Source organism: Pseudorca crassidens, chromosome 17, assembly GCF_039906515.1.
Source record: "Pseudorca crassidens isolate mPseCra1 chromosome 17, mPseCra1.hap1, whole genome shotgun sequence".
NCBI lineage: Eukaryota > Metazoa > Chordata > Mammalia > Artiodactyla > Delphinidae > Pseudorca > Pseudorca crassidens.
In genome coordinates, this window is record NC_090312.1 from 26,405,611 (window position 1) to 26,418,561 (window position 12,951).

The following is a 12,951-nucleotide window of genomic DNA, read 5'->3' on the forward strand; positions in this document are numbered from 1 at the left end:
CATTTGGGAGAGCTGGGCTGGGAGAACAGGTGGCCCAGTGCTGTACCTTCTGGTTTGAGAAACCTTGGTTTTTTTACCTCAGTGCATTGTACAAAAAAAAAAAAAGTCATTTTCTCTATGTGCTAAAAAGAGAAACTTGCTGGGATACCTGGATCTAATGGCAATGGAACAGCATCAAAATCTTACTATTAATCCCTCTTCAAGTTAGGGGGATTTCTTTACTTCTCCAAGTGTCTATTCTTCTGTCTATTAATAATAATATTTCATAGTACCTGAAGAATCTGTATGATGAAAATGCTAGTTCATTGATGTGAAATTCTTTCAAAGGGTATAATGTTCCACACAGTATTACATATTTTGTAAGACTCTCAGATCAGATGTGAATTATTTTGCTAATATGTTTGAATATATTCTATCAATAGGATACATTCAAGATCTAGCATAATTTTTATGACACTCATTTTTGAATCATGGTCTAGAGTCATCAAAAAGTTATAGCTGAAGTCTAGTTTTATGTCAAAAACAAGTTGTAAAATTGTTCCAAATACAAACTGCTTTTTTCTGTCTATTTAATACCTAAATGCTTATGCTCATCTCCTACTACACTGTAAAAACCTAAGATACTAGAATTCTTAATAGACAAGACGGCGAGGATCAAAATTGTTATTTGAATATGTTTGTTTTCTTCAAAAGACAGTAAAATATATTATTTGTTAGAATCTACTTCTTTATTCAAGCACTAAAAGTATTATCATTACCTTTATTTTATTATTGAAATCATATGTATTTCTAATCCTATTCTGAAATTTTTGTTCCACTAAGATATTTGCTAGTACAGTGTGACTAATTGAGATGACTAGGAGAAGATGTGATATTTACACACATACAAATCTTTTGCAAGAATAAAATATCTTGGAATGCAGTCTAATTCATGCCGTGAACTGGAAAATCATTTACACTCATGTGATGTGTTGTTATTAGTGAAAATGACATGCAAGAGCCATAAACTCTTTTGATCTTCTTTGTACTTCAATTACTTCTTGAGAATGTTTAGATTTTTTGAAAAATATTAAAAATTATAATAGCTAACGTTTAATATGTGTCATGCCTCTTTCTAAGCATTTTTACACAGATTATCCCTTTTCCCTCAAAATTGTGCCATGAGATGGGTGATAATTATTGTTCAAATGGGACCCAATAATCAATACCCCTCTATTTAAATGTAGTTCTAAACTAATTGAGACAGAAAACAAGAGAGAGATCATACAGGAAATGTAATATGACCTTTTTTAGTAATAAAGATGAAAGAAAGCGTGGCTAATGTATGAGAATATGCTTGCTTATTCCCAACCCTCCACCTGAGGGAAAGTTTAAGTTTACAGAGAAGGACAAGAGAATTAATATGCTAATTTAGGATATTTGGTAGATTAACAACACCTAATTGAGGATTTTTAAAAAATATTTGTCTTCCACTACTCAGGTAATGCCTTAGGCAATAGTTGTGTGTAGATCCAATGGCCAGAATTGTAGATGGAAATACCTTTTCCTAGAAAGTGTGGAATGCAGAAAAAAGTTTTCCCTCCACAATAACAACGCAAGCTAACAATAATTCAGCTCTAACATGTATGGACCTAGAGATTATCATCCTAAGTGAAGTAAGCCAGACAGAAAAAGACAAATATCATATGGTGTCACTTATATGTGGAATCTAAAAAAAAGATACAAATGAATGTATACACAGAACAACAATAGATCCACAGACATAGAAAACAAACTTATGGTTACCAAAGGGTAAGGGGTGGGGAGGGAAAAATTAGGAGTTTGGGATTAACATACACACACTACTATATATAAAACAGATAATCAACAAGGACCTACTGTATAGCACAGGGAACTACACTCAACATTTTGTAACAAACTATAAGGGAAAAGAATCTGAAAATATAAATATATGTATAACTGAATCACAGTTATACATGTGAAACTGAATTCAGGTTGCTGTATACCTGAAGCTAATACAAAACTGTAAATCAACCATACCACAATTAAAAAATAATAATAATTCAGCTCTATGATGGTCCAGAATCTATTTATTTAATTTCATCTACCCTATTGTAGATGAGAGAATTGAAATTTATACTGTTAACTTCATCCTGAACAAACAAATAACAAATTGCTGAGCCAGCATTCAAATCTAGGTTTTCTTATTTTAAATTTGTACTTTTCCAGGTGACAACAGTAATTTAGTGAGTTGGTCACTACAAAGCTCCTTAAATGGGTTAACTTATTACTTCAAAATAATTTGTGCTTTCAGAGAATCAGTATAAATTTTTGGTAATTTATTCTGTTATTTCTCAAATTTTCCATTATATTGATAATTATCAGAGATACCAGAACTGTTTACCAGCTGTTCATATTATAGTTTTGGCTCAAATTTGAGAATCTGAACTGGAAATTCAAAACAAATGTAGATAATCCTTCCAATATGATTCCTACAATGAAGAAATTTATGGCTCATTTACCATCTAGCATTCAAAGAATTCAAAGTCAAATCATATGTCATGAATCTTCTTTTCAAAATACAAGATAAAGGAAACAATGGTGATCTGCATCTTTGCCTCAGCAATACCGAAATACCCTTCATGAATAAATTTGTTATAGACTTGAATATCTAAATAAAACAATGAACTAAAAGTCTTTGGTAGATATCAAGATAAAATTCTTGAAGTCAAGAAATTATAACATGAAGATCTTATATTTGCTTGATATTTTAAATTTATGTGTTTCAGATTCAAGCTCTGAACACAAATTATTGTCCTAGAGTTTTGTGTGACAATTCCATCAGTGAACTATACGGGCAATTGCACAAAGACTCTTTATTACTTCTTTATGTAATGTTCCTTTTTGTTTTTCTGCTACTAGTTGATAACACTTTATTTATATAGTACACCAAGCCTGGTGGTTTAGGCTTGTGTGTGTCTTAAATCTGAAGACTTATGAAACGCCTAAGGAAAGATGACATGGATGGTCTGGTGTTAGATTTTGGTTAGGTCATACATTTACAAAGACCTGTTTCATTAACCTTTCATCAAGATTCAAGTATAGCAAAAAGAAAAATAATAAATAAAACAGTATACTTTATATTAGTCATAGATTATATTCAAAACCTTTAAAGGCAAAATTATTTTATGTTCTCTGATAATAATATGTATCTTACTACTTAACCATTATAGGTCAAGAATTCATTGAATTATATAACATTTTCCTCTTCTTAGGGAGAATAAGAACAGAGAAAAAATTTTGTGTAAATTATTTAAAATGTGCCATTTCCTTCTGTTATAAATAGTCCCAGATCAGTGTTCATGGCTTGGGAATGGAGTCCAGGAGTTTGCAAAAATGTAAACCTGTGTTTGCTAATGAGCATAAAAGCCAGTATTAAAACATTAGAGCCATTCATGGGATATCGAAGCAGGACTACAACTAGTTTGGTCAGCTATAAACTGTTCTAAGTAAGAATGCCCCAGCTCGTGAATTAGATATGCAAAAATCCACAAAGAGCAAAAGATCAAAGTTCTGCCACAGCCATCATATGTTCCCAACTTTGCACCACTGAACCACTGTTCTGTTACACATGCTCATTTATACCTGGACAGTGCCTGAGGAGATTTGATGAAGTTGAAATTGATCCTCCAGTTCCCCAACTCAAACCAGAGTATTTAGGCTGGTGCCATAGTCTGGATCACTTGCAGAAACTCATGTTCTCATCATCAGAAGGGATGAGGCATATATGCTTATATGTTCCATTTATTACTCAGTACACCAAACTCTGCTTGAAAAAAAAATAGAGACACTAAGAGGCAGGGTCATCATTGTACACAGCTTCAGCTTTATAAACTTGGAATTAAATTTAGGAGTCTACTCACTTACTAAGGGTAAAATAAAGGCTTTCTCAGGGATACCAGAGTGGTCCACAGAGAAGGGCCAGTGTGTGTGTATGTGTACGTGTGTGTGTGTGTACTCACTTTGTGTTTGCAGCTCCTAGGAGTTTATACTCACACACAAACACACTTAGCCTTTAGTAATTTGTTAAACTTTGTAGCTGAATTCTTCTTTCCTGCTTTATGGGGGCCCCATTGTCCTCCTGTTGCTACAGGTAAGCCAGTGTTCACATGTGTCCCCTCTCTGAGGTGCCTGTCTTTCCTTAAGATTTCATAGTACTTGGTTGCCCTGTAACCCTAGCTCTCTGTTGGGTTATATAAACATAATGATAATGTAAATTATCCATCTTTTTTCCTATTATGGTGGGAAAGATACTCTTTCTAGCTTTCTACATAGGGGGAAGATAGGAAGCTGTAGAGTCACACCTTTTAAACCAAATTTCCTCGAAGTTTTCTTGCAAGCCAGAGACTATATATGTTTGGTTTATCACTGTGTTCCAACATAGTGAATTAACAAAACAATGTACAATTCAGACAAAAATTGTATGTATTAGTTTAATAATAAAGAACAAATTATTATACTATTATACTAAATACTCTAATTCCATTATAAATTGTTTTCTTGATAGTATCCTTAATGAACTACATCTCTTTCTCACCTTACACATTTTTTTTTACCACAACTGAACTATCTGCATGTTCCCAAATACAGCATCTTTTTCAAGCCATTTGCCTGTTCGAGTTAATAGTTGCTGCAAAACAAACGATCACAAAACACAGTGGTTTAAAACAACAATAATTTAATATTTGTTACACTTATTTTGTGCAAATTTGATGGGTCCTTTGCTCCATGTTGTGTCAGCTGAGTCATTCATATGGCTGCGTGTGAATGTGGGAGAGAGTTGGATTCTCAATTTTCTTCCACGTGGTGTCTCACCCTCCAGGGATTTTCCATGCAGCCTTTCTATACAAGAAGATAGTCTGGACTTCCATAAAAGTGTGGGTAGGTACCAGATTTCACATTCCAACTCATGTGAAAATGCATGTCTTAGTCAGCTTGGACTACCATAACAAAATGCCACAGACTGGGTGGCTTAAACAACAGAAAATTGTTTCTTACAGCTCTGGAGTCTGGAAGTCCAAGATCAAGGTTCCAGCCAATTCAGTTTCTGCTGAGGGCTCTCCTCACGGTTTGCAGATGGCAAACTCTCTATGTCCTCACGTGGCCTTTCTTTGGTGATTGCATTCAGAGAGAGAAAGCTCTCTAGTGAGCTCTCTAGTGTCTCTTCTTATAAGGACACTAATCCTATCAGATGAGTGACCCACCCTATGACCACATTTAACCTTTAATTACTTCTGTTAGTGGCCCTATCTCTAAATACAGTCACATTGTGGTTTAGGGCTTCAACATATGAATTTGGGTGGGGACACAAAACAGTTTAAAACAGTACATATGAACCTCTGCTTACATCACATTGTTAAGATCTCATTGGCTATAGTTGGAAGCCAAGTAGCTAAGTTCAGATCAGTGTGGACAGGACTGTACAAAGAAAGATAAAGGAGGGCATGTTTCGTTCCTTATGGGTCACTAATGTGACATCCCAGAATAGTGCCACTGAAAATACCACCATGCTTTCTTTGCCCGGTTTATTATTGTTTTTCAGGAAGATTTATCTTGTCACCTCCATGAGGAAGCTTTCTTTAATCAATGCTGTTAAAGACCCCTCTCTTTGCCTCTGTTTTCCAGACTAGCACAGAGCCTGGTACATAGTAGTCTCTAGAATGAATAAAGAACTCCAAAAATGACATTTTTACTCATAAGAGGAATAAATACTGAGATTGAAAGCAATTTTACATGCTGTGTTTGTTCTATTCACACCTTGCCATTATTCCTGTGTATATAAGGGTGACAGTAAATTGCAGTACTCCTTGTAAAGATAGTATTCTACTCATTTGGGGAAGAGATCTCAGAACCAGTTTATTCTACCCACTTAAAAAGTTATTCTTAAAAACACTTAAAGGTATCCTTAGACTAGACAATGAATAAAGACAATAAATGAGAGACTTCCCTGGTGGTGCAGTGGTTAAGAATCTGCCTGCCAATGCAGGGGACACGGTTTCGAGCCCTGGTCTGGGAAGATCCCACATGCTGCAGAGCAACTAAGCCCATGCACCACAACTACTGAGCCTGCGCTCCAGAGCTCGTGCGCCACAACTACTGAAGCCCGCATACCTAGAGCCTGTGCTCCACAACAAGAGAAGCCACTGCAATGAGAAGCCCATGCACTGCAATGAAGAGTAGCCCCCGCTCGCCGCAACTAGAGAGAGCCCATGTGCAGCAATGAAGACCCAGCGCAGCCAAAAATAAATAAATAAAATAAATAAATTTATTAAAAAAAAGACAATAAATGAGTGTGTTAAGACATATACAAATAATATATATGTAATACCATGCTGTGAACCTGATGCTAAGCCCTGGTGTCTCTTAATGAAGATGCAGTGATACTTTCTGTATAGTAGTAAAAAATTACTTTATTCTTTTTTTTAAAGAACATTTTATTATTTTTATTTTTAAGCTTCTTATTCTCATATATCTTAGACACTGTCTTAGTCTCCTACATTTTATTTTAATCTGGTATTTTCTGCTGTTGCATTTGATAACCTAATTATGCTGGAGTTTTCCCTTTTATTTCCTATCAGTCTTAAGATGCAGAAGTTTTCTGATTTACTTGCTTAGAACTCAGCAACAGTAGAGATTTTTTTCTCATCTTAACAGTTGCTACTTATATCTGTATATTAGTCAGAATTTGACATGACATGATTTTCTGTGTATTACTTTGGAAGGCAAACATGTTCTCCAGATACCCTCTGCCTGTGAATGCCCTTGGCAAGTGGTATTACTGCAGATGGGGCATTTGGGGAACGTGGTGGGGTTCATAAACAAGCCAAACTTTAAATGACTGAAAAAAATTATCTGACAGATGGATTATTGCATGTAGAAGAACATGACTCAAAAGACTGCTCATTTTTGGTTGCTTTCTGAATCTCAAAATTTAAAGTATATTCTCCTCTTCATATTACTCTCACCCCTCATTCTCTTTTATCTTGTGCCTGCTCCATCACCCTCAATAAAATCTGCTATTTGCTGCCCCAAAGTTACATGATTTAAAGTTCACATCATGTGGATTATAACATACTGTGATAGAGAAAATATTTGCAAACCAAGCAACTGACAAAGAATTAATCTCCAAAATATACAATTAGTTCATGCAGCTCAATATCAAAAAACCCAATCCAAAAATGGGCAGAAGACCTAAATAGACATTTCTCCAAAGAAGATACACAGATTGCCAGCAAACACATGAAAGGATGCTCAGCATCACTAATCATTAGAGAAATACAAATCAAAACTACAATGAGGTATCAGCTCACACCGGTCAGAATGGCCATCTACAAACAACAAATGCTGAAGAGGGTGTGGAGACAAGGGAACACTCTTGCACTGTTGGTGGGAATGTAAATTGATACAACCACTATGGAGAACAGTATGGTGGTTCCTTAAAAAACTACAAATAGAACTACCATATGACCCAGCAATCCCATTACTGGGCATATTCCCTGAGAAAACCATAATTCAAAAAGAGTCATGTACCACAATGTTCATTGCAGCACTATTTACAATAGCCAGGATATGGAAGCAACCTAAGTGTCCATCAACAGATGAATGGATAAAGAAGATGTGACACACATATATATAATGGAAAATTACTCAGCCATAAAAAGAAATGAAATGGAGTTATTTGTAATGAGGTGGGTGGACCTAGAGACCGTCAGACAGAGTGAAGTAAGTCAGAAGGCGAAAAACAAATACCGTATGCTAACACATATATATGGAATCTAAAAAAAAAAAAAAAAGGTTCTGAAGAACCTAGGGGCAGGACAGGAATAAAGACGCAGACATAGAGAATGGACTTGAGGACACGGGGAGGGTAAGCTGGGACTAAGTGAGAGAGTAGCATGGACATATATACACTACCAAATGTAAAATAGCTAGTGGGAAGCAGCTGCATAGCACAGGGAGATCAGCTCGGTGCTTTGTGACCAAATAGAGGGGTGGGATAGGGAGGGTGGGAGGGAGAGGTAAGAGGGAGGAGATATGGGAATATATGTATACGTATAGCTGATTCACTTTGTTATACAGCAGAAACTAACACAACATTGTAAAGCAATTATACTCCAATAAAGATGTTAAAAAAAATAAAGTTCTATGAGGCATTCTAAATCACATAGAAGTTTTTTTTTTTAATTTTAACTGCACTGTATCGACAGAGATAGGAATTCCTAGAATAATTAAATCACCCTCCATCTGCAAGTAAGTGCTTACATCACTGTAATCCAGATGTTAGCTTCTCCTTTTCTAATCTCACTTCCCCCTAATGTATTTGAGAAAAGAAGGCTGACCCACATAATATCCTAAATTACTTCCAAACTGCAGCTTCATTGCAACTCTTTAGCTCAGTGGTAGATAAATTTCACCTTGGTGATGGTCATGAACTGAACCTTCAGGATGTACTTTCCCTGTAGAAAAAAGGATGCTCATCAGCATGGTCATCAGAACTAGAGGGCTGAATACAAAACCATTCATTTGTCCTCTTACTGCCTTATTACTTTACACTCCAAGTCACTACAGTTATGAGCATCAGACTTGTTGAGAGTTCAGAGAATCAGAGTTCACATTACAGAAAATGCAGCAAATTAAAATTGCATATTAGACATCTCCATCCTTCCAATACCATGGTCATACCATCTCCGGGAGTGAATTTTGCCAGTGTTCTCCACCTACTGGTTCTTGCCCCCTTTCATGTTACCCACCTCTCTCTCTCATATCTACAACTCCCCTACACACACACACACACACACACACACACACACACACACACACACAGAGTTCTTCTGCACTCTTCCATTCCTCATCTAAGTGTCAATTCCTCATGAAAGTGAACTCTTTTGGTTCACATTTTTCTTTTAGTCAATAGTCTCAGGACCTCATCTTCCACCTCCATGTATCCTGCCAACATATTGTCCTAAATAGTGGTAATGACTCTCCTAAAGTAGAGCTCTATTTTTCATCTGTTAAAATAATGCATTTTCAACCTCCTGTCTCACTAACAATGTCTCAATTGTCATTATTCAGTATGTTATGACTGTTCATTCATATGAAAGTTTACAAGTGTAAGTAAGAAGCTGAGCTATATGAAAGAGAAGGATACAAACTCTGGGCATACCTAGATTAGTGATAATTTAGGTACAATTATGATATTTGCTGATGATCTGCTACATCTTTGTCATTTCTGTCACAGTTTACATCTTTTTATATGACATATCCACTAACAAATTATTTTAGGTATAGTTTTTTAAATAACTTTATAACTTATTTAAAATAAATTTTATATTGGAGTTAAAATTGATGTATATACCATTATTACAGTATTAGAGTATTCTGAATTTGACTATATACTTACTTTTACCAGTGAATTTTATTCTCTCATATGTTTTAATGTTGCTAATTAGAATCCTACTTTCAACTGAAGTGCTCCCTCTAAGGATTTCGTGTAAGGCAGGTCTAGAACTCCCTCAGCATTTTTGTCTTGGAAAGTCTTTCTGTCTCTTCCATTTCTTAAGGACAGCTTTGCTGAGTAAGTACTTTTGTTTGGCAGGATTTTTTCATTCAGTACTTTGAATATATTATCTCACTCTCTCCTGGTTAGGTTTCCTCTACAATGGGAGAGACTTTACCTGGAATAGATCATACATTTTGATAGGAAAATGGACAATTTAGAACAGTTTAACATATGAGGAAGAACAAAAATATGTGTCAAAGACCCTGAGATATAGAATTGAAACAGGTTAACCATAGCCTGAAAATGGGGCAATCTGTTCATATGGGAAGGAAACAGGCAACTTTCAGCAGTATAGATGCACGTAAGTCTGAAGTGAAGTGCATCTGGGGAGACAGAAAACTGAAGTTCATCTAGTCTCATAACTGTTTTCTTTATGATTCAGGAGCCACAGACTTCTGGTGAATAGTTCTATCTTCCTCTCTCTGAGCGTAGCATTTATTAGAACTTGGTATGATTCTCCTTTCTTCAACTTGTACTGGCCTTTGTCTTCATAGTTGCTTTATAGTAAACCCATGAACATGTCTCCCTCTATATAAATTCTGATGTTGAAGTAATCTGTAGTATCTTAACAATTAACCTGCTTTGATATTAGCTCTACAATCCCTACCTTTTAACCCAAAGTTGTTAGAAGAAGATACAGTTTTCTCATCATTTCCCCTCTATTTCCCATCACATTATTCAGTCAATTGTTCAATATAAAATAAATACACATAAAGGCCACCTTTGGATTTTGCCTTATTTTGCATTTTCTCTAGAATTCATGCTGCCATGTACTCTTCTTTCTACCACTGCTGCTTCTGTGACTTCTTTTTCTCCACTTCTTCTTTCTCCCCTTTTCTTCTTTCTCCCTCCTCCTTCTCTTCCTCAGCTCCTGCCTCTTCCTCCATCTAAGCCTCTGCTTCTGCCTCATTTTTTTTTTTTTTTTTTGCGGTATGCGGGCCTCTCACTGTTGTGGCCTCTCCTGTTGCAGAGCACAGGCTCCGGACGCGCAGGCTCAACGGCCATGGCTCATGGGCCCACCAGCTCCACGGCATGTGAGATCTTCCCAGACCGGGGCACGAACCCGTGTCCCCTGCATCGGCAGGCGGACTCAACCACTGCGCCACCACGGAAGCCCTGCCTCATCTTCATGTCAATATTCATCTTAGGCATCTATAATACCAAATTATCCACAATTTTGATTTAACAAATGACAGTCTTTTTCCTGAAAGTTATCTTCTTTAGTTTTTTGATAGCACTTTAGTGAGCTTTGCATATCTAGCTGTTTAATTTAGGTGTTTTCCTAGAACTGTACACTTCACTTTTTCAATGATTATTATAAGTAACACCTTATAATTTTGAGATGCATTGTCTGCAACATACAGTCATTATTTAATATATTTTTCTATAAGTGATGTTGCCTTGTTAACACAATTTTAAGCAACAAATTTAATAGTTGACAATTTATGAGTATGTTTTTTGTTACCTTTTAATTTGCTTTAAACCACATATTTCTTACTATATTAGTATTTTTAAAATTTTTGTTTATTTACATAGCTTACATGTTAATTTACCATTTGTGGGAAGCAGACTATAGCCCTCCAAGAATGTCTGCATTCTAATTCCTGGAAACTGTGAGTGTACTATGTCACCTAGGAAGAGGGAATTAAGTTTGCTGATGAATTAAGATTGCTGACCTTAAGATGAGCAGATTATCCTGAATTTTCTGGGTGGGCCATATTTAATCACAAGGTTCCTTTAAATATGGAAGAGGAGGGAGGTAGAGTCAGAACCAGAGGTATAGCATTGTGAGAAAGACTCAACTGCCATTTTTGGCTTTGAAGGTAGAAGGGAGACATTTGCAAAGGAATGTGGACAGCTTCTAGAAGCTGGAAAAGACATAAAAAAGGTATTTTCCCCTAGAGTCCCCAGAAGGGACCATAGCCATGCCAAAACCTTAATTTTAGCCCAGTGAGATACAGTTTGGATTTTGCCCTCCAGAACTGTTAGATAATAAATTTGTGCCCCTTTAATTCACTAAGTTTGTGATAATTTGTTAGAGCAGCAATAGAAAACTTACATAGCATCTAATATGTGCCAGGCATTGAAGAAGTTATGGAAGTTAACAAGTCTTTACCTTCATGCATCTTCTTGAGCAGTGAGGAAGCTAGAGGTAGCTGTGTTAGCTGGAATGACCACAGATGGTATCTGAAAATAGGATACTTGAACTGAGTTCTTGCAGAAGAGATGGTAGTTACCGTCTCTCTTTCACTTAGAAAATACTCTGAGTTGCATTTGCATAACCACAACTTATATGTATGGAGGGATGCTAACAGTACCTAGGAATGAGACAGATGATACAGGACTAATTAAAATAGCTCCTGTTATTTCCTGTTCTATAGGCATTGACTCAGGAAAGATTGCGAATTCTAGTTTTAAAGAATAAAGTTGTCTTTCTGAGGATATTAAAAATACAAAATCTTAATATAGAAACAGCAGAAAAGAACCTGTCTCCATGTATGATACTATGGAATGCAGCTATGAAGCCTGGAAATGATGTAGCCATTTTTAAACACTGAGATCCAAGTCACCCCCCAGAAGTAACCCTCAGAGAACTAGAGCCAATGCCACTAGAATAAAATATCCTGAAGTCAGCATACCATTTGGACTTCCAATATATGGGCTAATCGATTTTCTTATTTTACAGGCCAGTTGGAACAAAGTTTATATTATTTGAAGGTAGAAACAGAGTAAATGATACAGACTTCAAGGAGAAAAATGAGACAACTTTGTGAAGAAATAATGGAAGAATAATAGCATTAGAGGAAACAGTATGCAAATGCCCTAAATTCAAAAAGTCTTGGCATGTTCGAAGAAAAGAGAATCTCCCAGTGTCAGCAGAGCCGTAAAGAGAGACACAGTATTACATGAGGTTGAAGGGCAAGGCAGAACCACATCATGCAAGCAAGGTCTTATGATTCATGATAAAGAGTTTGGATTTTATCAGTGATATGCCACAGCACGCATTTAATCGTGAAGCTATATAGTGTGTTTCTGTTGTTTTTGTTTTAATAGGTTACTCCTATTGTTCTGTGAAGAATCTATTGGAAAACATAAAACAACTTGGAAGAAGGAAGATAAACTTGGAGGAATAATAGATAATGGTGACTTGGGCTATAATTAATGTCAGTGGAAATCAACAGTGATAATCAGTATTAAAACATATACTGGGGATAAAAAGAATAGAACTTAATAAAGAAATAGAGGTGGGGAAAGAAGGAATGGAAATAATCTATGTGCTGAGTCAGGAGGGTTGGTGGTGCCATTTTCAACTGTGAGAATCAGGAATATTG